Source organism: Saccoglossus kowalevskii, chromosome 11 (assembly GCF_978046115.1).
Source record: "Saccoglossus kowalevskii chromosome 11, keSacKowa6.1, whole genome shotgun sequence".
NCBI classification, from domain to species: Eukaryota; Metazoa; Hemichordata; class Enteropneusta; family Harrimaniidae; genus Saccoglossus; species Saccoglossus kowalevskii.
Genome location: NC_140651.1, coordinates 10,891,694 through 10,917,040, shown reverse-complemented (window position 1 = coordinate 10,917,040; position 25,347 = coordinate 10,891,694). Strand labels below are relative to the sequence as shown.

The window sequence follows — 25,347 nt, the reverse complement described above, 5'->3', positions numbered from 1 at the left end:
TGATATAATACATATCGTATGTAGATTTCACCACTGATACATTACACACTATTGGTTCTATTGGTATATCGGGACCTAGGGCAGATTGGTTTACTGATATATTTCATATCGTATGTTGATTTCACTACTGATACATCGCACACTTATTGGTTCTACTTGTATATCGGGACCTGGGATATATCGGTTTACTGATATATTACTTATCGTATGTAGATTACACCACTGATACATTGCACACTATTGGTTCTACAGGTATATCGGGACCTGGGATATATCGGTTTACTGATATATTACTTATCGTATGTAGATTACACCACTGATACATTGCACACTATTGGTTTTACTGGTACATTGGGACCTAGGATATATTGGTTTACTGATATATTACATATCGTATGTAGATTTCACCACTAATACATTGCACACTTATTGGTTCTATTGGTATATTCGGACCTAGGGTGATTAGTTTACTGATATATTACATATCGTATGTAGATTTCACTATTGATACATCACACTATTGGTTCTATTGGTATATCGGGACCTAGGGCAGATTGGTTTACTGATACATTGCACACATGTTGGTTATACTGGTATATCGGGACCTGGGATAGATTGGTTTACTGATATATTACATATCGTATGTAGATTTCACTACTGATACATTACACACTATTGGTTCTATTGGTATATCGGGACCTAGAGCAGATTGGTTTACTGATATATTACATATCGTATGTAGATTTCACCACTGATACATTACACACTATTGGTTATACTGGTATATCGGGACCTGGGACAGATGGGTTTACTGATATATTTCATATCGTATGTAGATTTCACTACTGATACATTGCACACATTGGTTCTACTGGTATATCGGGACCTAGGGCAGATTGGTTTACTGATATATTACATATCGTATGTAGATTTCACCACTGATACATTGCACAAGATTGATTATACTGGTATATCGGGACCGAGGGCAGATTAGTTTACTGATATAATACATATCGTATGTAGATTTCACCACTGATACATTACACACTATTGGTTATACTGGTATATCGGGACCTGGGATAGATGGGTTTACTGATATATTTCATATCGTATGTTGATTTCACTACTGATACATCGCACACTTATTGGTTCTACTGGTATCTCGGGACCTGGGATAGATTGGTTTACTGATATATTACATATCGTATGTAGATTTTACCGATGATACATTACACACTATTGGTTATACTGGTATATCCGGACCTGGGATAGATGGGTTTACTGATATATTTCATATCGTATGTTTATTTCACTACTGATACATCGCACACTTATTGGTTCTACTGGTATATTGGGACCTAGGGTAGATTAGTTTACTGATATATTACATATCGTATGTAGATTTCACTACTGATACATTGCACACATTGGTTCTACTGGTATATTGGGACCTAGGGCAGATTGGTTTACTGATATATTACATATCGTACGTAGATTTCACTATTGATACATCGCACACTTATTGGTTCTATTGGTATATTGGGACCTAGGGTGATTAGTTTACTGATATATTACATATCGTATGTAGATTTCACTACTGATACATTACACACTATTGGTTATACTGGTATGTCGGGACCTGGGATAGATTGGTTTACTGATATATTACATATCGTATGTAGATTTCACTACTGATACATTACACACTTATTGGTTCTATTGGTATATTGGGACCTAGAGTGATTAGTTTACTGATATATTACATAACATATGTAGATTTCACTACTGATACATTACACACTTATTGGTTCTACTGGTATTGCTGCCCCTTGGGTAGATTAGTTTACTGATATAATACGTATTGTATTTAGATTTCACCACTGATAAATTACACACTATTGCTTCTACTTGTATATCGGGACCTGGGATAGATGGGTTTACTGATATATTTCATATCGTATGTTGATTTCACTACTGATACATCGCACACTATTGGTTTTACTGGTACATTGGGACCTAGGATATATCGGTTTACTGATATATTACATATCGTATGTAGATTTCACCACTAATACATTGCACACTATTGGTTCTACTGGTATATCGGGACCTATGGCAGATTGGTTTACTGATATAATACATATCGTATGTAGATTTCACCACTGATACATTACACACTATTGGTTCTATTGGTATATCGGGACTAGGGCAGATTGGTTTACTGATATATTTCATATCGTATGTTGATTTCACTACTGATACATCGCACACTTATTGGTTCTACTGGTATATCGGGACCTGGGATATATCGGTTTACTGATATATTACTTATCGTATGTAGATTACACCACTGATACATTGCACACTATTGGTTCTACAGGTATATCGGGACCTGGGATATATCGGTTTACTGATATATTACTTATCGTATGTAGATTACACCACTGATACATTGCACACTATTGGTTTTACTGGTACATTGGGACCTAGGATATATTGGTTTACTGATATATTACATATCGTATGTAGATTTCACCACTAATACATTGCACACTTATTGGTTCTATTGATATATTCGGACCTAGGGTGATTAGTTTACTGATATATTACATATCGTATGTAGATTTCACTATTGATACATTACACACTATTGGTTCTATTGGTATATCGGGACCTAGGGCAGATTGGTTTACTGATACATTGCACACATGTTGGTTATACTGGTATATCGCGACCTGGGATAGATTGGTTTACTGATATATTACATATCGTATGTAGATTTCACTACTGATACATTACACACTATTGGTATATCGGGACCTAGAGCAGATTGGTTTACTGATATATTACATATAGTATGTAGATTTCACCACTGATACATTACACACTATTGGTTATACTGGTATATCGGGACCTGGGACAGATGGGTTTACTGATATATTTCATATCGTATGTAGATTTCACTACTGATACATTGCACACATTGGTTCTACTGGTATATTGGGACCTAGGGCAGATTGGTTTACTGATATATTACATATCGTATGTAGATTTCACCACTGATACATTGCACAAGATTGATTATACTGGTATATCGGGACCGAGGGCAGATTAGTTTACTGATATAATACATATCGTATGTAGATTTCACCACTGATACATTACACACTATTGGTTATACTGGTATATCGGGACCTGGGATAGATGGGTTTACTGATATATTTCATATCGTATGTTGATTTCACTACTGATACATCGCACGCTTATTGGTTCTACTGGTATCTCGGGACCTGGGATAGATTGGTTTAGTGATATATTACATATCGTATGTAGATTTTACCGATGATACATTACACACTATTGGTTATACTGGTATATCCGGACCTGGGATAGATGGGTTTACTGATATATTTCATATCGTATGTTGATTTCACTACTGATACATCGCACACTTATTGGTTCTACTGGTATATTGGGACCTAGGGTAGATTAGTTTACTGATATATTACATATCGTATGTAGATTTCACTACTAATACATTGCACACATTGGTTCTACTGGTATATTGGGACCTAGGGCAGATTGGTTTACTGATATATTACATATCGTATGTAGATTTCACTACTGATACATTACACACTATTGGTTGTACTGGTATATTGGGACCTAGGGTAGATTAGTTTACTGATACATTACATATCGTATGTAGATTTCACTACTGATACATTACACACTTATTGGTTCTACTGGTATATCAGGACCTGTGATAGATTGGTTTACTGATATATTACATATCGTATGTTGATTTCACCACTGATACATTGCGCACTATTCGTTTTACTGGTACATGGGGACCTAGGATATATCGGTTTACTGATATATTACATATCGTATGTAGATTTCACCACTAATACATTGCACACTATTGGTTCTACTGGTATATCGGGACCTATGGCAGATTGGTTTACTGATATAATACATATCGTATGTAGATTTCACCACTGATACATTGCACACGATTGATTATACTGGTATATCGGGACCGAGGGCAGATTAGTTTACTGATATAATACATATCGTATGTAGATTTCACCACTGATACATTACACACTATTGGTTATACTGGTATATCGGGACCTGGGATAGATGGGTTTACTGATATATTTCATATCGTATGTTGATTTCACTACTGATACATCGCACGCTTATTGGTTCTACTGGTATCTCGGGACCTGGGATAGATTGGTTTAGTGATATATTACATATCGTATGTAGATTTTACCGATGATACATTACACACTATTGGTTATACTGGTATATCCGGACCTGGGATAGATGGGTTTACTGATATATTTCATATCGTATGTTGATTTCACTACTGATACATCGCACACTTATTGGTTCTACTGGTATATTGGGACCTAGGGTAGATTAGTTTACTGATATATTACATATCGTATGTAGATTTCACTACTAATACATTGCACACATTGGTTCTACTGGTATATTGGGACCTAGGGCAGATTGGTTTACTGATATATTACATATCGTATGTAGATTTCACTACTGATACATTACACACTATTGGTTGTACTGGTATATTGGGACCTAGGGTAGATTAGTTTACTGATACATTACATATCGTATGTAGATTTCACTACTGATACATTACACACTTATTGGTTCTACTGGTATATCGGGACCTGTGATAGATTGGTTTACTGATATATTACATATCGTATGTTGATTTCACCACTGATACATTGCGCACTATTCGTTTTACTGGTACATGGGGACCTAGGATATATCGGTTTACTGATATATTACATATCGTATGTAGATTTCACCACTAATACATTGCACACTATTGGTTCTACTGGTATATCGGGACCTATGGCAGATTGGTTTACTGATATAATACATATCGTATGTAGATTTCACCACTGATACATTGCACACGATTGATTATACTGGTATATCGGGACCGAGGGCAGATTAGTTTACTGATATAATACATATCGTATGTAGATTTCACCACTGATACATTACACACTATTGGTTCTATTGGTATATCGGGACCTGGGACAGATGGGTTTACTGATATATTTCATATCGTATGTAGATTTCACTACTGATACATTGCACACATTGGTTCTACTGGTATATTGGGACCTAGGGCAGATTGGTTTACTGATATATTACGTATCGTATGTTGATTTCACCACTGATACATTGCACACGATTGATTATACTGGTATATCGGGACCGAGGGCAGATTAGTTTACTGATATAATACATATCGTATGTAGATTTCACCACTGATACATTACACACTATTGGTTATACTGGTATATCGGGACCTGGGATAGATGGGTTTACTGATATATTTCATATCGTATGTTGATTTCACTACTGATACATCGCACACTTATTGGTTCTACTGGTATCTCGGGACCTGGGATAGATTGGTTTACTGATATATTACATATCGTATGTAGATTTCACCGATGATACATTACACACTATTGGTTATACTGGTATATCCGGACCTGGGATAGATGGGTTTACCGATATATTTCATATCGTATGTTGATTTCACTACTGATACATCGCACACTTATTGGTTCTACTGGTATATTGGGACCTAGGGTAGATTAGTTTACTGATATATTACATATCGTATGTAGATTTCACTACTGATACATTGCACACATTGGTTCTACTGGTATATTGGGACCTAGGGCAGATTGGTTTACTGATATATTACATATCGTATGTAGATTTCACTACTGATACATTACACACTATTGGTTGTGCTGGTATATTGGGACCTAGGGTAGATTAGTTTACTGATACATTACATATCGTATGTAGATTTCACTACTGATACATTACACACTTATTGGTTCTACTGGTATATCGGGACCTGTGATAGATTGGTTTACTGATATATTACATATCGTATGTTGATTTCACCACTGATACATTGCGCACTATTCGTTTTACTGGTACATCGGGACCTAGGATATATCGGTTTACTGATATATTACATATCGTATGTAGATTTCACCACTAATACATTGCACACTATTGGTTCTACTGGTATATCGGGACCTATGGCAGATTGGTTTACTGATATAATACATATCGTATGTAGATTTCACCACTGATACATTACACACTATTGGTTCTATTGGTATATCGGGACCTAGGGCAGATTGGTTTACTGATATATTACATATCGTATGTAGATTTCACCACTGATACATTGCACACATTGGTTCTACTGGTATATTGGGACCTAGGGTAGATTAGTTTACTGATATATTACATATCGTATGTAGATTTCACTACTGATACATTGCACACATTGGTTCTACTGGTATATTGGGACCTAGGGCAGATTGGTTTACTGATATATTACATATCGTATGTAGATTTCACCACTGATACATTGCACACGATTGATTATACTGGTATATCGGGACCGAGGGCAGATTAGTTTACTGATATAATACATATCGTATGTAGATTTCATTACTGATACATTGCACACATTGGTTCTACTGGTATATTGGGACCAAGGGTAGATTAGTTTACTGATATATTATATATCGTATGTAGATTTCACTACTGATACATTACACACTTATTGGTTCTACTGGTATATTGGGACCTAGGGTAGATTAGTTTACTGATATATTACATATCGTGTGTAGATTTCACTACTGATACATTGCACACATTGGTTCTACTGGTATATTGGGACCTAGGGTAGATTAGTTTACTGATATATTACATATCGTATGTAGATTTCACTACTGATACATTGCACATATTGGTTCTACTGGTATATTGGGACCTAGGGCAGATTGGTTTACTGATATATTACATATCGTATGTAGATTTCACCACTGATACATTACACACTATTGGTTCTACTAGTATATCGGGACGTAGAGTAGATTGGTTTACTGATATATTTCATATTGTATGTAGATTTCACTACTGATACATTACACACTTATTGGTTTTACTGGTATAGCGGGGTCAAGGGTAGAGTGGTTTACTGATATATTTCTTATCGTATGTAGGTTTCACTACGGATATATTGCACACTATTAGTTCTACTGGTATATCGGGACCTGGTTGACTGATATATCACATACCTCATGTAGATTTTACTACGGATATATTGTACACCTAGCATGGATTTGTCTACTGGTATATATAATTATCTGGAGGTTCCGCTTATGAATATATACTGTACACTATCCTACCGCTCATTTGTGCTCCGATTACACTTCTTTACTGGAGTCATTTTACCATTGTGCCTTCCATTTGAATAGCCATATACTTTAAGCGTGTCGCGTATACGTGAAAGTGAACTTGACAATAGCGCCGTGAATTGAAAAACGTGCTTGTTTGTCTTTTGTGTTGAGCAGTCACAGTTGGTATATAACAAACTCGACGCGTGGTGGCGGTATACATGAATCAAAGCATACCTGCTCTTTGTCGCCATGGATTGCTTTCTGGTATCAAATGTTGTTTGGTATATTTATTGCAGAGACTTCATCGTTTATCGTAGAATAATTGTATATTCCAAATTAGTAATTCAAATCAACACCACTCCGAACAGACGCCGAATAATGAAATGTCCAATTTTTCCATATAGAATTCCACTGAGTCCCATTGGCAACCAGCGCGGTCATCCATGCATGTCCAGTTTTATGTGCAATAACTACTAAACACTCAGTTAGTATGTGGTTTTAACTACTATTACGTCATATTTTATCAAAGATTATCTTCTGCCACATGGGATGTTTACTGTGCTAGTTCTGTGTTCTTCTGTGAACAATGCAAATCATATACCAAGTTTTGCACTATAGCTTCTACATAACAGTTGGTTTGAGTCAGATTATTTTATATTCAAAGGACGATATTGACATTCTGATAATTTTTGCAAAATTAATCCGAAAAAGATTATACTCCGCGATTTTGGTGAGAAAAAGTTAGGGAAGGGCGGGCATGTGTTAATCCTCTAATTGAGGTTTAGTGTGCTATTGTTTGATGCGATGAGCTTCCCTCGTCTGCATCTGCGATCGGAATGGACATGGACAAAGTGCATTAAAATACTGCAATGTCTAACGTCAGTATTAATACACAACCACTGATATGCTGGATTAAAGCATTATGTTACTTAAAATGAGAAAGATACGCAGGAGAGGGCTGTTTGTGATATCCAGCGTAAAGCGAGGGGTATACGTGTATGCAGAAGGGGATGTTTTGTGATATCCATAGTAAAGGAAGGGGTCTGAGCGTATGCATGAGTTTTTTTTTTTAAGAGGGTTCTAACATACGCAGGATAGGCTTGTTGGTGATATCGTATTGCACGGGGGATAAGTGTAAGCAGGAGAGGTTGTTTGTGATATTCATCGTAAAGATAGGGGTCTAAGCATTCGCAGGGGGTATTTTGATATCCATTGTAAAGAGAGGGGTCTAAGCATTCGCAGGGGGGATTTTGATATCCATCGTAAAGAGAGGGGTCTAAGCATTCGCAGGAGAGGGGCTTTTGTGGTATCCATCGTAAAGAGAGGGGCTAAGCGTACACAGGAGAGGGTTGTTTGTGTATTCATCGTAAAGAAATCTGACTAAGCGTATGCAGGGGGGTTGTGATATTCATCGTAAAGAGAAGGGCTACGCGTACGCAGGAGAAGGTTGCTTGTGATATCCATCGTAGTTTCAGGGTCTAAGTACACAGGGGAGGGTTGCTTGTAATATTCATTGTCGTAAAGCGAGGCGTCTAAGCGCGGTGTAGCATGGGTACTCATAAGACATGGACACAATTAGCAAGATATCCTCTCATTTACGGATTTGATGGATGACTTCTTGATTTATGAGTTTTGTATTTGAATTATTAATGCATAGTCATAATTCGAAGAGTAAATCCAATGTGACGTCATGCAAAAGATTTGGTATTGGGTTCTGTATATTCCGCGTTTAACAATAACACATATTTGGCTAGCGAAGACCACTCTAGCACTTTATGATAGAATTATTAAACTGCTATAACAAGTGACAAAATACAACGGTAAATCTAAAATTTACTGGAATTAACTTAGATGTGTGTAAGAGTTACTATTCTCGCAACTAGTTGTTCACCATTGGTCTTACGTGTTAATAAAAAAAACGTAACTTTTCAAATATCGTAATGGAAATTGCGGGGGGGGGTTACAAGGGGTAATCATATAATAACCGTGAGAATAGCTGCTATGGTATTCTGTTTTTTAGTTTTTATAAAGAAAAAAGTCTTACATATGGGGACATTGTAATTGTATGGTTTGAATAAGTTACTATGTGTCCATTCTACAATAACACGCGCTTACCCACTGTTCTTTTTGCTCGTCAATTAAATAATACTATACTAAATCCAAGTGTGGTAATATCCTTATTGTAACAGTGGTGGTGTTTGAAATGATAAAATGCCTGCGATGTATGCTTTGCAACAATAATTGTGATAAAAGCCGGGACTTTTTGAACAAAAACAAAACAAAAAACGTAGTCTACGTGTGTCTATTGGTGACGGGGGTTTCCGAGGAGCTCGAATACTATATACCGGGATTACGCGAGCATATTTATGACTCAATCGTTTTTAGCCATGGCGTCGATGTGTTTATTAGTTCGTACGCTCCTCATCTATTCTCCGATTTCAGTTGATTCGGGAACGTAAAATTCGGTATTCCACTCTCAAGATCCTCCTCGTATAAACAATATGCAACCAGGAATGTTGGGCAAATGTAGATAGGCAGTGATGTGCGTTGTTATTAATCATAAAGTGCTTTTATAGAATTCTGAAACTGGATGTAGCGTTCTCATTCGATGTTGTCGGAAGGTGAACGTCGTGTTTATGTCATATTAAAATCACGCAACAGAAAGGAATAAATTGAACGAACACGAACGTATCTCAAATCGTGGCCTCATTCGACATCTTTAGTATAACTTGTGATAATGGCGGGAGGGGTGAGATTTAGTCAAACTATTCGATTGGAACGAGAGCAGATTTAATAGTAGTCTGGACTTCATCAACGGAGGTGGCGATAATTATGACGATGGAGTGGTTATTAAAATGAAAAAGTTACCGTATCAAAAAATACAGACATAGGAATTATTGATTTTTTTCCCTTTTCTGCAAAACATTATGATGTTTCAGTATTTGGCAGCGTTAACATAGAGCTGGCGCGTTGAATACGTAATGAGCGTAGAGATTATGGGGAACACTCACCTGAACTTAGATCAGATGATAATATAGGTCAGATCAGATAAGGTGAAATAGGATATGAATAAAGGGGGGTTCGCTCATGTCTGACTTGGGAATTTCACCGTCCCTTTGCATTGTCACAACAAATATCACAGGGTGGCGTTGAGGTAATCTATTACCATCCAAGCGTTTCGCCGTTAAGTCGATAACAGCGCGGCTGTTTTACTATTATTTTAATCATTTAGAAATAAAATCTTTGAATTGAATTGAAAATATATATATATATATATATATATATATATATATATATATATATATATATATATATATATATATATATATATATATATATATATATATATATATATATATATATATATATATATATATATATATATATATATATATATATATATATATATGCAAAAAGTCAATAATGTTCATTACAATAGCGTAGTGTAGTTAACACGCAGGGTAAAGTAGGTCAAAGTTGAGGTCACTGTGCACATTTCGATTTGCCAGATTACGCTGTTATGACCTGATCTAAGAGTGGAGTCGCGAACTGTACTAGTTAGAGTTGACAGCCACGATGATTTAAAACACTGGAAATTTGTAATTTCTCTTGTTGTTTATTATACTCTTGACTCGGAGGAAAATAGTCTTCATTCCTCCCTATTGAAAAAGAGGGTGATTTATTATAATGTGGGTACATTTTGTCAAAAAGTATTGATAAATGTCCAACAAGAAAATTATAGAATATATGCGCATTAAGGGATGATTTAATGGAGACAGGAAAGCGACTGACACCCAGGGACCTCAATGAGCCTGATCTATCCAGGCATAAATATAGTGGTTTGCCGTGTTGTGTATGACGTTCTGGATGAAAAACTCCACAATTCATATGCCTGCGGGCTAAATATGGCAAATTGTTAATATTCTCGATATTGATGCAATAATTATACAGCTAATTAGCATGAATTCAATTTTCAAATGAACGTCGGGCCGAATCAAAATCGAATGAAGGACAATTATCAGTGGTCCGTTTCATGATCGTATGCCAACAGGCGATATGGACATGGATGGGTTGCTAACTGAAAATCTATAGAATAAAAGCCTCAATTAATGTGTTGGTTTTCCGGTTTTACGTGCGTTGACAAAATTAAAGATAGTGAACCCAGCATAAAAAAATAGTTTGATGTGTACGTTTATTTGTTTTGAGTTTTCCATTTGAAAAATAACATGTATTACACAACTACTACAGTGTGATGTCGTAGCCATACACACGTTAGTAAGTATACTGATTTGTCGGGCGTAGTTTACAGGGGGTGTTAGGTTTCAGCGCGAGCTTGAAAAGCTATACAGCCCCAGAACTATCATCTGGCCACTAAGTACACACATCAGTCCAACCGGAACGCTGAATGTAGACTACACGCTCTCATCTAAGCAATACACGAGTTCCCGTGTTGATTTATACCCACCACAATACATACCTACTCAGATACCCAAATGATGTCGAAACTGTACTGATGGTTTAATTTGTTTGTTTACTTTCATATGAGATATAAATTGGAAGATAGACTGTTAGTCGATGACTGCTGAAAATCAAACATTTTCTTAAAATGTAGCTAGCTGTATGTTTGCTTCTCTATTCAGCATCGGTACATACGTGTGTACAATATGATTTTATTCGTAATGTACTTGACTTATAGTGAATAAATCGACCATTTTACTATATCCCTCGCCCACTACAATCCTCTATTCTGATCTCTGGTAAAGCTAACTGAGCCAATTATCGTACTTCCAAAGGCAAACATTGGATATAACCACGGTATTCAGAACCATATACAACACAGGTTGTAGTCGGCGTTCTGAGACGTATACTCGACACAATCGTCAACGGGTTTGTTCCGCGATCAGAGCTCAAATTTCATTAAACGTTCAGTGATGAAATACTTTTGTGAAAATATACGTATGTTTTAAGTATGCACTATATTCCTCCTTGCAGCAATGGTATGTGTCGACGCACCTGTATATATTCTTGTAAATCTAAAAGAACTCAAACATACATTTTTCAAAATTCAACTTATCATTATGGTAAATGAAATGAAGGAAAATGAACAGATTGTCCACTAATAGAGCCCTTGACCTCACGGCGGAATGGGAATGCGTATACTGCTATGCCCTGTGTAAAATGTTAGGTGGCAGATGACAGATATTAGAAAATAAAAAAAGTCAATTTCATTAATTGGTTTTCCAAATCCATTTTATTTTACTGTATAATAGATATTGTGCAAGATAAGGTTCAACATCAACATGACGTTTCAGAATACTCTATGACGTTGACCGCCATTGAGTTGATACGTATTTCTATATTACAGCATGGCTGTTTGATTGACGAGTTGACGGGCCTCTCTATAACAATACTTCGTAGCTTAATAACATCGGGTACGGAGACGCCGACAATTAGGCAACGAGTCGAAAATCCACAATAGAAAGAAAGAGAACAGATTTTCTCGTTGGACAATTCCAATTGATTTCTGAACAAAGCTATGCATGCTGGGAGTTTTAATGGAAAAAAAAAACTGGCAATGTAATCGCGAGGATCATTTCAAGGCACGTTGACCCTTATGTGTCATCAGCCCCCCTCTCCCCTCTACATAAGACCGAATTAAAATTCCATAATGCAATGCTGCCTGGGTGATTTCAAGGATGCGATTTGAGGTTCGGGTCCGTAAGCGGGATTTCGAACATTAAACTTTTATATGTTTGGGAAATAGACATCTGATTTCTGTCAAACAGTGGAATCGTTGCTTTCGACCGTTAAGACAACACGTGGGCTGATTACACATCAAACAGCGGCGGTTTTTGATATGTTTTTGTTTAGCTGTCAAAAATACGTCTTGGTCTAGGCGATGTAAAGGCAGATTACACACCGAAAGGGCGAACAACTTCGTGACTGAAGCGAATATGTGTATGATAATAAAATTCTAGAAGCCCGCATAGTGTGAAGCAGAATTGAACTGTATCGCTTTCAGTTTTATTGTGCCCAGAACAGTATAGTGCCTTTCATAGTCTTAAAATTCGACCACCCACAAGTAGTTCACAATCGTCTTCGTGTTTAGATAATGAATATCAATCCACAGTTCAAGTTTTGGACTCAGACATGTTGTCAGTCTAAATTGGTAATTTCTTTTATTGTGACCATTGCTCTGGTAGTGTCTTTATTTTCAATAAAGTTTGTATTTTGAGTTACGTTCGTTCTTAACTTGAAAATAATGTCATTCTCGGCGTCTTTCTCCTCTGATAAACGGCAAAGAAAAACAGGGACAGATCAACTGAAACTAAGTACATTATAATAATAAAGCGTGTGATTGTAATAATATGATTTTTTTAATATCTATTTTACAGCAACGAGAAAAGAAAGCTACAGGGGTACGTGTGGAAATCCTCCATGAGTCGCAAACATGAGGAAATTGCGAAAGATCCCCAGTAGGGAAACACGCTGGAATTTCTCTCCGATTTAAAAAGGAGACGGCATCTCCACATCGCCCACGATGAGAATCCTACCCCCAATCTTCTGCTATAATACTGATGCGAGCTTGGCAGCCTATGGTAGTAAGGACGATGAACGTCACGCCTGGTCACGGGCTCGACAAACCAACATTTCCATGCAATGTTGTCACTAGAGAAAAAAACAGACAAGAAATTATTTCAATTATTCACCCAACGGAACAGTAATTTCATAATATAAGAAATGTTAATAAGAAAGTCGCAACAGACACACTGTTATTGCGTAATCGCTGCTAATTAAAGCGTTCTCTCCTTCAATGTCCGGAAAAAGAACATTGTTGAATTGGCAAAATAGTGATAAAATGTTAAATAGTAGATTTTCATAACAGGTCTGGTGGATGGAGGGGGCTTTACTGGGACCGTCCATCAACCGTGAACGTAATCTAGAGCTGTATACATACATATCACTTCTATAGAAATGACACTTCTTTTAGTGACTGAAAGAGGACAAGTTCACTAAGGTGAGCTTTTGTTATTGGCGTGATGTTTTATAGTACACTGTCACGCTTAATGGCCGTAGAACGCATGTCCCATTAAGGAGTCCATGTAAACGAATTGACATCGGACTTGCAACTGCCACCAGTAACTCTGTGACATTATGTTTATCGTAAGATCTGTTTATAATCCTGGACGGAACGACCCTCGTCCTTCATGGGCGAAAATCATTGTGTCACGGTCCATTGACGGTTCTATATATAGGAGTGACCTTTGTTGAGGTCGCGGCGGATGCTTATTGTTTGACGGGGGTTGTTCGTTCGCGGCATTGCCGTTATACAATTGTATAATACTGGGATGGTGGCCATACTACTATGCAATTCCGATGGAATACAATTTATGAAGCAAATGTAAAAAATACACTTGTCATTTATACCAGTTGGAAACAACAGTAATGTACAATACTTGTCACATGCCAAACATAGAAGAATAAGAATGTAAGCAGCGGAGCCCAATTTCAGACCATCGAAATGACGCAATGCATATTGTTTGATTTCCTCTTGTCACGTGACAACTGACATTTAGTGGGTGATGCTTCGGACAATTATAATAAAGTTACTTCCTTCAATTTGCTTACAATTAGCAACTTCAACAATTTAAATTCTTCGTGAAACCACAATTATGTCTGTCTGTCTGTGTGTGTGTGTTTGTGTTTCGCCTCAGTTTCGTGTCACGCATTTGACATGTATTAGCCGCCGGCTACCAAAGGTCATCGGAGGTCACATTGGATGATTATTGAGTTTCTGTAAATGAAATTTCATTTCTTTTACTGAAATGACGTTATTTTATTTGAAAAGTTGTTACAGGATGGCAATTTGGTTACCCCCAAAAAAATTTAAAGTTACACCAATCGTCATGACTGTATTGTGAAATGGACATGTGTCTATAAGCTGTCAATTTCGCTGACAACATCGCAGGAAGGCAACACGGAGGTGGCACACTTTTAGTCAAAATAATCTAATTTCCTGGTTTTAATAGCGTTTTTAATAGCAAAGAAATCAAGAATATGTGAGATTTCGCTTCCGTGTGAATTTCAATTTAGGGGGATTTATTTCTATTGGTGCGATCGCACCGGGAAGTCGACGACACAGTGAGCATGGAACGCCAACGGTATTACGTTTCGTACATCAACTCACGCCTTCCATGCAGTTACCGTATATTCAATTTTTTTTTTTTTTTGAGGAATTGAAATTTCATCTCGTCGATTTCCCCCAAACGTTGTCAATGGCAACTAATACTGTACGCATAGTGTACTTTTCAACTTGAACAAAAGGAACACGTGTATCCGTGTATATGCGTAATGACAATACGTGAAGGGGGAGGGGGAGATAACGCTTAAAAGCCGGATTGGTCCGAATCGTAACGGACAATAAGCCACTCGGTATTCTCACTCATTCACCCACATTACGAGTACGCTGTAACAAGCTGCCCGACAACTGATTAAGGAAGATGAATTAATATTATCATATATGAAATATACAATCTGTATTAAGTGTTAGCTAGTTATGTTAATAACAGTGGGGCAACTGTATGTACCCGTCATGGCGATCTTATCCGTCCCACCCTATCAATACAGGCGCATTGTTCAGCTAAAATCTATCATGATCACTGTACACTATTATTTCGCGGATATTTTGTAGTACAATCCTGGTTCTGTTTTTGTTGTTGCTCACACAAAACGAATACGTATTTTGATGAAGAAAAAAAGACTCTTGAGACAATAAATGTCGAGACAGATAAATGGATGATGTACGATGTTCAGTAGATTGGGAGAATATCCGGAATTATGGAATGGAGCCAAACTCGCACATTGAAAAATCACTTGGTGTATGTTTTCCAGTAACTCATGTGTTGACCATGGCTCACGACCACCACTAGGAGACGTCACGTGTTCTGTCGCTTTAACCTGAATTTTCACATCAAGCGCCTTTTTTGTATATAAATCATCGCAATTATTTTATACATTTCTTTTTCCCGGAAAAGTTACAATTTTTAGGAGAAACCCCATAATGGATGTGATCGTCTTTAAAACGATATTATAATATTGTATTAACGGATCAGAAATTCATCGCGATAAACACGCTCCTAGTAGGGAAGGGCTTATTATATTTAACCCTGGTATATATTTTACATTATCGATCTTACAAGTTTGAACAATTCATTTATTGAGAGTTTCAACCGGAAATCAAAAAAGTTTGCGATTACAATAAGACATTTTCTATGGAGACTAAAATACCATAGCGACGTGAAATAGTGGCTGAAAGTATAAGGCGTATAGAATCTGATTCCGGTACACGTGTTTGGAGCGGATCGACATAAAGACGGCGCGTTGCCAATTTGCGCGACCTTGAAGCCGGGTGCACTTGTTGTTCCGTGTTTTTCACCCATCGACTTGACATCAAACCATATTTCTTTTTGGGGGCCGCGGATAACCTAATATTTCACGGTTTAGGTCATAAGGTCAGGTCAAAGTTGACAATCTATTCTATGTATTGTCTTACCAGTTAACATTCGGTCATTCTTAGAACACGAAATTTCCAGTTGTATCAAAATAAATTCGTTTTGATATGTTGAATTCGCCTCTTTTTTAAAATGCACTCACACGAAGCTTGACTAAACGGCGCCATTTTGACGAGTTGGAATGAAAAAGATATTTATGTGGCATTGTATTTTTGGCTTAAACTATTTGTGAATTTGTAACAAATCTGCCGAAGTGATTAACACACGGGCCTGAACACTAAGTTTTCCTTTTATTATGCATCGGCACGAATTCGTATTCCAGCTTTTCGATTCTTCTTTCTCATACCATGTGGGGAAAATAACTGTAAATGCGATTCCTGGAAAATAAGCGGAATTTTCCTTTTGCAGTATGCTTTTGTATTATCTATACATTTCGATGTACATTATTATTGTAAATAATTCCAAATGAATTTCACTCGATAAAAGTCGTATAATAATGTGCATGTTTCTGAAATACGGCACTGAATCGCTTGTAATCTAGCAGTATACACTTGTTAAGTCTGGAACATACTGTACATAAATAGGATGCACATGCCCGTTCTACACAACGACAGTTGACTTAAAATCAGCGTGATTAAACCACATCACATATCCTTGTTCATTTGCAAACAGAATACACAAGACACAAACAAGTCGGTTCCAAACAGATACATTTTATTATGAGCGAGCGTAGTGCACGTGAATACGGTGCGAGGACGCGACTGTGATAATGATTTCCTGGCGCTTAACGATTTCCTGCAGTTGTGACCACGATCATCATCATCATTGCTTCAGATACAAATGGCATTGGATACGATCCATTGGGACCAACGGCCGTTTAATTGTGGGCGACCAATGCCAAATTCAGGCGTAATTGCTGAAATTGAGAACGTCAATCGTTCACACCCAGCCCAAGTCCTTACTGATACCGGTCTCTGGAACGTCGCTCCCGCCAATTAAGTTTAATTTCGCACAATTACGTGAATTACTACTTGAACTGGCCTGATAGAACGATATGCCCTCCTATTATACGAGTATAATTGTGATGTAGCGCCCACGTGGATATTCTCATGAAACAAGGACACCGACGCTTCCCTTTATCAATTTTCTTTGAACTTAAATCTCAGCCGGGGGTCTGTTTGACATGTGGCCTGGAAGGTTCTCCGATGCGATAAAGCAGTATGATACAGTGTCACTGTTTAGTGAGCGTTTCAAGTCTGATAAATACGATACGATTGCTTGCTACTTGTAGCCGTTTTTTCAGAATTTCTTGTGTATATAGCTTGAAAAATATTGTGGGAATAGAAAAGTTGAATTAAAATATTTTGTAACAAACCGGTTCGTGTATTACGGTTTCACAAATTCATTATTTTTCAGCAACTCCATTCAGCGGTTGTTTTAAAATGCCGACTCTGATATTAAAAATCGTATTTTTGTAAATGCCAATTTGATCGAAGTATGGTATTTCATAACAAGTAAATCACTGAAATGGTGTATTTTGTATGATACTCTTTCTCAGCTTACTTACAAGTTGTAATCCGTGCGTGAAATTGAACACCGTCAAACTTTGAACCGAAAGACACTAATATAAAAATTGGTCGTGTTACACTTTTACGTTGAATGGTGATTTTTTGTGATGAATGGTTGCTTGTTTCCAAGGTCAGTCGACTGTTTCTATGGTAATAGAAATGTCCGCAATAATGATACACGAGACGGCAGCATCTGTCCTGACTCTGTAACCGTGAAAGGCTGGACACATTTTACAAAACCCACACACCACAGCAATGAAACATACTACAAGTACACGTTCAATACAACATTGAATGGATTTGGGATCTGTTCAAAGAGCGCCTTGTATTCATGATTGTTTTGATACCCGTTAAAGCTGGCGATAAAAACTAAATCTGTTACCCCATTTAGACCTCGTGTTGATTTTACAAAATAACAAATCCGAGTAGTAGGTCGTCAATTTCAACAACTATAGCTCGATTTCAAATTAAACATGCTTCTGCGGCGAACAGGTTTGTGAAATTGCATTTTTTGCGGGCCAGGCTACACGGTGAAGTGGCAACGTTAATCTAAAAGACTCCACCGTGCAGTTAACAAAGGCGTTTGGTGGCCCCTTTAGCACAGTCGTAAACCTTGTTATTGCCGAGACTAGCGATGCGGCTGATTACGGCACTTTTTGGTACGCTTAATGACTTTGCAGCGCCTGCATTGGAGTTAACACGTTACGTCTTGCATTCATTCGCGTGCTCTGCCCATTCAGACAACAAAACATATCTATAACAAAAGAGCCAGTATGTTGACTTTGATAGTGACGGTAGATACTATGCTACGGAGAACAAAAAAACTAAGGTTGGTGCCGGTTTCAAGATGATCTATTCTCCTCTCGATGGCATCGTTAACGCTATTTAGTTTCTCAGGCAAACTTTGAATACGCGCTGAAATCATCGGTTACCCACGCACCGGGTGATCATTAATTTTTATGTTTTTAACATACCGACTAAATTCTGAAATACATAATACAGAAAATTGGGGTAATAATATCACTTTTTTTTGTTACGTAGCAAAATACCCACATAATTTTTTATATGTTTCCGCAGCGAATATTAGTGGATATCATGTGTTGCTAGGGTGTTTTCTAATTGATCTTGTTATATTGTGTCATTAATTCGCCGTAAAGATTTATAATATTTTATAAATCTGCTCTGGATTAAACTGCGACGACGGAAGCAGTATGTAGCACACGCCGGCCAGTCGCCACCTGAGTGCAATTATATCACAACTGGTATGTTTACATTGAATTGTTTTAACAGTGAAGTATACAGAGTTATTAGAAACAAATTGAAGTTATTCTGACAATATTAACATTATTAGTACATCCAATAGTGCATGTCACCAACAAGCGGCGTTCTTATATTGATTTGGCTACAACACGCATGAATGTAAAATTTTTGTCAGCGCGATTTTGATAAAATATATACCCTTTTCTGTACCAAACAATTACTGAACTTGTTGAAAAGTTTTTTTTATTTTATTTTAAATGGCACCTTTTGACTTGGGGATTTGACAGGAAGCGTTTAGAAAACGAGAGGCGCCATTCTTAATTTAGTTAGCGAGACAAGCGCTCAGTTAGGTTCTATATAGGCGAGAAGTGAAAATTGTCTCCGCATATCTGACAATTGAAAGCATACATCTGACAAATTTGACGTTTTCTTCTTATGGTCTTTTTTTTTTTGAATGGTTCTTTTCACAATGGTTCATACATAGCTCTATTTAAATCATATGCCTTCCTCGCGCGCTCGCCAAAATTCCGAAATCTTTTCAGAATTTAATTGTCACTTTATGTAACTTAATCATGCCCAGTGACCGTTTTATATGACGCTCTCTGCGTCTTGGATCGTTTAGTAGAAAGCGGAGATGCGGTGATTGAAGACGGCACAGGAAAGTGAGTACAATCACTTTCAATCCTGCAATACAGTACACGTGCGGTGCCGAGTATAATGCGTTCAGTACTCAGATATTGCCAGTCATAGTTTCGATGAATTTAAAAGTCGAACTGAAGAGCGTGCACGTGCGCATGCCATCGCTAATTGTTATCACCTATAACACACACCCTCCATTTAATTAAATGACGAAAACGAACCGTTAACGATGAACGTGAGATGCCGGGGTTCTAGGTCGTTATGACGGCGGGCTCTTATTAGTTCGGGGAATAGGAAAACCAAACAAAATAACGGCCAAAGCTTTGAAAGCTGCAATAGAAGTAGTATCAAATCAGCATTTTGCCCTCGAATGATTATATTAATTACAAAACTGCAAAAAAAACGACCTTGTTACATGTTCGTGAACATTGAATTGATGGTGTACATTGCATGATGGCTTACGCCGCGGGAAGGCAGTCAACATTGATCGCCAAATTGGATGCCGGAAGTGAAGTAACCAATCTACCGGGAATCTTGATTATTTAATGGTGGCCGAACAAAAAACAACCACAAGAACATTTATTAGTGGCCACTAAGCTCAAACAAGGCCGGGAGGTGACTTTGTGTTTCTCTCCTTCTTTTCCAGGAGACCACATGTGATCACCCGTAGGCTATAGTGCTTTAATGGCGCTTCCAAGATATAAACATGAAAAGAAAAAAAGTGGCCCATTTGTTTAACTTGCTGTGATTTTGCTAACGATATGTCGTCGTAAAAGTAAGTAATATACTATTAATATGCGTTGTTTAGAACTAAATTACTACAATCTAGCTGGGTTTCTCCAGGCGATCGTTTCCGCGATAAAAGTTATGGTGTTTTCAAACTTCATCATCATGATGCAATATTGTACTTCTAAGAAATGAAGCCAGTGAACTGAACGCAGATGAATACAGCTGTAAAAAAAATCACTATATTTAGTGTCTTATCAATATAAAGAGGTTGCACTGATTTTTTTCTGCTGGTGACGTCATTTGACAGCAGGTGAAGACCCGGCAATTGGTCTGATAAGTCACGTGGTGCTGAATGAGTCACAATTCTTGCAGTGCTTGAATATTGAATAAAACGTATTCAAATCTGAGTATAGGGTTTATGTTGGAATAAAACAACAACAAAAAACGAACCAAATACTCTGTATAAGGCTTTGTTGAAAATCACCGATTTTTATTTCCAGTGATTGACGAGCGATTTGACGGGTGACGTCATAATTCTCGCTTTTGTCGATGATTGGCTGTCGCGTGTTATTCGGCCACCAAAAATCGTAAACGTGCTATCAAAGAGACAGCCTGCTTGTTAAGATTCCCCGGCACTGGGAAACAAAGAAATATCGAATTTGTCCGTTCAATCGTGCATCAATTTTCTAAACTGAGTTTTCTTTTTCTTTTTTCTTTTTCAGTTTTGCGTAGTTATTAGTATCACATTAGGGAGATACTGAGCTCAGTGACGGTATCTATTCCTCCTTCAGAAACACACACAGATTGTATATTTGTTTTTAATACCAAGTAAAATTAAAAATTGAGTGTGAATATTAAAATTCGTTAAACCATTAACAGGCACGGATAACCCGAGGCATAGCAAACTATTACTGCAACTTAAAAGATTCTCTTCACACTTTCGAGTAACGGCTGGTGTTGACATTTGTCTAAATGAGAATACATTATTACTTCTGTACGCTTGGTCGATATCTTATAGCATACTGTAAAGATGGGTATTAATTATTGTCTACCGTGGCCGCTGAACCTATGTTTGCTGCGTCATATATTCCTCTCATCACACTTACGCAGCTCCCTATATTAGCCTGTCATTTCGCTTTTCATCATTTTCGCTTTAATTATACTTTCAAATAGCCTTAATGTGTTCCCCTTTAATTGCTCTGTTCACTAATATTCCTATGCTAGCCCTTCTCTGTACACCACTCATTAATCATATCCGCCGCCTTTTCTGTGATTCCAGAGGAACGTTCCCTGCTCGCACCGATTGCCCTACAATAAGAACGATTTGAGGTGCGGATTTCGCGGAAAATCTTGATCACGCGAGCCTGAGAACAACTGATGCCGGCTCGAGGTGTCACGACGGTGTTGTTATTGCGAAAAACCGTATATTCGTCAAGTATGCTGATTGACGTAAAATTGCATCGCGATAGCGCTCATACTAATCGCGAACACGGGCAGGTACTATTCTTTTATCTGAGCTCACTAGCTATGACTTTCATTGTATCATTCTAGCATTACCGGGTTCCACTCCTTTGTTCCACCTAGACTAGTCAGGTCGATAACGCGTGTTCAAGTATTCCAGAAAAGTGTGATAGTCTCACCCGTGTGCGCAACGATTTCGTGATTCTAGTTTTTTTTTCAACAACAATCGCTAAAAATAAACTTGAATTCCAAACTTAATTTGGACGATTCTTATGATTAATGGAGCTGGTGTAAGTATGTCGTAATCAATTTATCAACAAATACGTCAACTTATCACTAACTATTGTATATAGGGGTAATACTTATAACGATGATGAGGAATACTAAGCTACACTAACTGTATAGTATTCAAGTTCTTGAAATGTGAAAATATGACAATCACGAAAAGAAGATGTCATGTTATTATTGAGACATTCATCGAACGAATGGTGCCATTTTTAGCCAGTAATATTATCAGTCAACATTTTTCTAAAAAAAAATAGAAGATAATATAGCGGACGTTTTTTTTTTTTGTTTATTGTGAGACGTTTATTTATTCGCCGACGAATGGGATATCTTGAACTCGAACCTGGCATTGGAGGAAAATACTCGATAATTTGACCTGTTCACGTCTCGAGAGATCGCAAGTAGATGTGATGAAGCCCTAACATATCCTGCGTAGACTAGGTCTCCTATGTGCACACAAAATGCCATTAGGCCATTATATTAACGCTATTTTAGCTTTTAAAAGGCTGAAGAAATCAACACGGGCGAAAATTTTGAGAAAAAAATGTATACATTGAAATCCCTAGGGTCTAATGCATATTGCTTCAGCAATGAAAATGTATACGTACCTTCAAATAAAAGAAATTCGCAATCCAAAACTTGTCGTGATAGCGGCAGAAATTATTATCACACATCGCTAGAGCACGGCAGCGTTTGACCGCCAAGAACCGAGTTAGTGCACGATGTAAACTCGCAAATGACGCGCATGTGTTTGTCGTTACAATAAAAAAAAACTGACATTTGAATCAGGCTGTATTTGGGAGCGTGGGTGTCAAAATGTTCAATTCTAACTAGAAATGTAAAACAGCCACCGTAAAAAGGGAGGCTCGAAGACATATTATATTAAAGAAATCTGTTTCTGTGATCGTATTGGTTGATCCGACCTATTAACCCTGTCTATGACCAAGCGCCAATAGGTCTTGGCTTAGTTCAGTCTCTAACGCAATCATCATAATGGGGCGATATTCCAATGTATAGTATGGGGGAGCAATATGACACACCTCAACAAAAGCCATTGCAGGTCAAATGCGGAAGAGCAATGTTTACTGGATTCAAATACGGAATATTCTCTGGCTCTACCGATTTTAAGGTAAGCTACCTTTACGTTGCAGTCAACGTGTTTTAGAACAATTTGCACGATACAAAAATCAACAAGGTTTGCATGAGCAAGAACAAAAAATCAAATTTGACACACTTTTATTCCATGTCTATTCAAAAGATTAGAAAGTTCTTATTTTGTTGTGAATTTGATGAAATATATGTATATATGATGTGTTTCTTTAGAGTTTAAAAATCGGAATATTACAGAGACTCTCACGCGTGTGCATATATGTGATTGCTTCAGTTGGCCGCCGAGGGGTAGAGGAGAGTTACGGTGGTACTATGTTATAGTCATGTTTGCGTATGACACAAATGTGCTTTGGCTGGTAGTTTATTATGATACAAGAATAGTTGCTTGTCTTACTATCACGGTGATTAATGGTTTGTTTACCCATTGCAGAAACGCATGAAAATGAGCGTGCTGGCTTTTATGCAAGGCCTAATCATAGTCACAATTTATGTGAATAATCCAGAAAGTGCGTAGGTGTTGATGGCACGCTCATTTAATAAAAAAAAAATGATCGTACAGACGTACGCCCACCGTTTTTGGACTTTAAAATGTGGCTTTTTGTTTTGCTCTATGACTGTACGAAGTGTTATACTAAAATCAGTTAGGAATAATTTAGAGAGAAAATGCGATTTTCAACTCTTATAAAAAAACACATCAGAAGCACAGCGATAGGTAGTTCAAAACATCAATATACATCAATACCACGACTCATTTTATTTAATATACCGGATTTATCAATGAAACAGGGCTGTTTTATTGAAAGGGAGGATAAAACGTTCGTTATTTTAACCGGGATCTTAATGCATGGCTTTGTTTCTGTCAAAATGTTTTAGTGTCAACTAAAATAAATGTAAAATCAGTGGTTTCATTAATTAGTCGGTTCCCTTACGTTCAATGTAATCCAGATATGGCAAAGGATTTCGTAGTGCGTTGACGTGGTGATGACTTAAATAAACAGCAATTATGCTTATATAACTCAACTTACTACTGGTAATATAAATGTGTGTTTATGAAATGTTAAACCCAAACGAAATTATCATTATTACACCCGGGATCAGAATTGTGATCAACTTTCCCCATGACCTTATTTAACAGTGGCGTCAATGTCAGAACTTTGGCGCCGATTGAAAAAGCTCAAACCGATTGTTTTTTTTTCTTTTTTCTCTCTCTCCGCTTTAGTGTCGGTTAATGTTCAGTTCATGATCTTAGAGTTAGTCGGCGGGGCTGCACGATTGGTTAATATTCAAACGTTATTTGCTACATTTTACTCACACTTTTGTGAAGAATATGTAATCTCGTTTTCTTGGCTCATTTCCAAAAAAGAAAATAATTGGATTCCGTGCATGGCGATGTTCCATTCTCGTTGAAACCAAATAAGAATCAAAATGACACTTTATTTCAAGCCGATTGTAATTTATCTTCCAGAAATGCGTACAGCTTTACTTGGTTTAATGCGACAAAAATAATTTTTT

The 25,347-nt window shown here is 37.2% G+C and overlaps 2 long non-coding RNA genes across 2 annotated transcripts; one reads left to right on the top strand and one right to left on the bottom strand.

The window, feature by feature from the left end:
• Positions 1-13,629: 13,629 nt before the first annotated feature.
• Positions 13,630-23,540, bottom strand: LOC146736178 (uncharacterized). Its single transcript, XR_014930902.1, has 2 exons — positions 23,334-23,540; positions 13,630-13,940 (listed from the first exon to the last, which is right to left on the bottom strand). It is a non-coding gene; the product is annotated as an uncharacterized LOC146736178 (long non-coding RNA).
• Positions 20,235-20,955, top strand: LOC144349471 (uncharacterized). The gene is made up of 2 exons (XR_013419960.1): positions 20,235-20,273; positions 20,897-20,955. It is a non-coding gene; the product is annotated as an uncharacterized LOC144349471 (long non-coding RNA).
• Positions 23,541-25,347: the final 1,807 nt, after the last annotated feature.